Consider the following 3116-nt stretch of genomic DNA (forward strand, 5'->3'; position numbering starts at 1 on the left):
TAACTCTCCTAAATATATATGCACCCAATACAGGAGCACCCAGATTCATAAAGCAAGTCCTTAGAGACTTACAAAGAGACTTAGACTCCCATACAATAATAATGGGGGACTTCAACACTCCGCTGTCAACATTAGACAGATCAACGAGACAGAAAGTTAACAAGGATATCCAGGAATTGAACTCATCTCTGCACCAAGCGGACCTAATAGACATCTATAGAACTCTCCACCCCAAATCAACAGAATATACATTCTTCTCAGCACCACATCGCACTTATTCCAAAATTGACCACATAATTGGAAGTAAAGCACTCCTCAGCAAATGTAAAAGAACAGAAATTATAACAAACTGTCTCTCAGACCACAGTGCAATCAAACTAGAACTCAGGACTAAGAAACTCAATCAAAACTGCTCAACTACATGGAAACTGAACAACCTGCTCCTGAATGACTACTGGGTACATAACGAAATGAAAGCGGAAATAAAGATGTTCTTTGAAACCAATGAGAACAAAGATACAACATACCAGAATCTCTGGGACACATTTAAAGCAGTGTGTAGAGGGAAATTTATAGCACTAAATGCCCACAAGAGAAAGCAGGAAAGATCTAAAATTGACACTCTAACATCACAATTAAAAGAACTAGAGAGGCAAGAGCAATCACATTCAAAAGCTAGCAGAAGGCAAGAAATAACTAAGATCAGAGCAGAACTGAAGGAGATAGAGACACAAAAAACCCTCCAAAAAATCAATGAATCCAGGAGTTGGTTTTTTGAAAAGATCAACAAAATTGACAGACCGCTAGCAAGGCTAATAAAGAAAAAAAGAGAGAGGAATCAAATAGATGCAATAAAAAATGATAAAGGGGATATCACCACTGACCCCACAGAAATACAAACTACCATCAGAGAATACTATAAACGCCTCTACGCAAATCAACTAGAAAATCTAGAAGAAATGGATAATTTCCTGGACACTTACACTCTCCCAAGGCTAAACCAGGAAGAAGTTGAATCCCTGAATAGACCAATAGCAGGCTCTGAAATTGAGGCAACAATTAATAGCCTACCCACCAAAAAAAGTCCAGGACCAGATGGATTCACAGCTGAATTCTACCAGAGGTACAAGGAGGAGCTGGTACCATTCCTTCTGAAACTATTCCAATCAATAGAAAAAGAGGGAATCCTCCCTAACTCATTTTATGAGGCCAACATCATCCTGATACCAAAGCCTGGCAGAGACACAACAAAAAAAGAGAATTTTAGACCAATATCCCTGATGAACATTGATGCAAAAATCCTCAATAAAATACTGGCAAACCGGATTCAGCAGCACATCAAAAAGCTTATCCACCATGATCAAGTGGGCTTCATCCCTGGGATGCAAGGCTGGTTCAACATTCGCAAATCAATAAACGTAATCCAGCATATAAACAGAACCAAAGACAAGAACCACATGATTGTCTCAATAGATGCAGAAAAGGCTTTTGACAAAATTCAACAGCCCTTCATGCTAAAAACGCTCAATAAATTCGGTATTGATGGAACGTACCTCAAAATAATAAGAGCTATTTATGACAAACCCACAGCTAATATCATACTGAATGGGCAAAAACTGGAAAAATTCCCTTTGAAAAGTGGCACAAGACAGGGATGCCCTCTCTCACCACTCCTATTCAACATAGTGTTGGAAGTTCTGGCTAGGGCAATCAGGCAAGAGAAAGAAATCAAGGGTATCCAGTTAGGAAAAGAAGAAGTCAAATTGTCCCTGTTTGCAGATGACATGATTGTATATTTAGAAAACCCCATCGTCTCAGCCCAAAATCTCCTTAAGCTGATAAGCAACTTCAGCAAAGTCTCAGGATACAAAATTAATGTGCAAAAATCACAAGCATTCTTATACACCAGCAACAGACAAGCAGAGAGCCAAATCAGGAATGAACTTCCATTCACAATTGCTTCAAAGAGAATAAAATACCTAGGAATCCAGCTTACAAGGGATGTAAAGGACCTCTTCAAGGAGAACTACAAACCACTGCTCAGTGAAATCAAAGAGGACACAAACAAATGGAAGAACATACCATGCTCATGGATAGGAAGAATCAATATCGTGAAAATGGCCATACTGCCCAAGGTTATTTATAGATTCAATGCCATCCCCATCAAGCTACCAATGACTTTCTTCACAGAATTGGAAAAAACTGCTTTAAAGTTCATATGGAACCAAAAAAGAGCCCGCATTGCCAAGACAATCCTAAGTCAAAAGGACAAAGCTGGAGGCGTCACGCTACCTGACTTCAAACTATACTACAAGGCTACAGTAACCAAAACAGCATGGTACTGGTACCAAAACAGAGATATAGACCAATGGAACAGAACAGAGTCCTCAGAAATAATACCGCACATCTACAGCCATCTGATCTTTGACAAACCTGAGAGAAACAAGAAATGGGGAAAGGATTCCCTATTTAATAAATGGTGCTGGGAAAATTGGCTAGCCATAAGTAGAAAGCTGAAACTGGATCCTTTCCTTACCCCTTATACGAAGATTAATTCAAGATGGATTAGAGACTTAAATGTTAGACCTAATACCATAAAAACCCTAGAAGAAAATCTAGGTAGTACCATTCAGGACATAGGCATGGGCAAGGACTTCATGTCTAAAACACCAAAAGCAACGGCAGCAAAAGCCATAATTGACAAATGGGATCTAATTAAACTAAAGAGCTTTTGCACAGCAAAAGAAACTACCATCAGAGTGAACAGGCAACCTACAGAATGGGAGAAAATTTTTGCAACCTACTCATCTGACAAAGGGCTAATATCCAGAATCTACAAAGAACTCAAACAAATATACGAGAAAAAAACAAACAACCCCATCAAAAAGTGGGGAAAGGATATGAACAGACATTTCTCAAAAGAAGACATTCATACAGCCAACAGACACATGAAAAAATGCTCATCATCACTGGCCATCAGAGAAATGCAAATCAAAACCACAATGAGATACCATCTCACACCAGTTAGAATGGCAATCATTAAGAAGTCAGGAAACAACAGGTGTTGGAGAGGATGTGGAGAAATAGGAACACTTTTACACTGTTGGTGGGATTGT

The sequence above is a fragment of the Rhinopithecus roxellana genome, chromosome 12 (genome assembly GCF_007565055.1).
Source record: "Rhinopithecus roxellana isolate Shanxi Qingling chromosome 12, ASM756505v1, whole genome shotgun sequence".
Lineage (NCBI taxonomy): Eukaryota > Metazoa > Chordata > Mammalia > Primates > Cercopithecidae > Rhinopithecus > Rhinopithecus roxellana.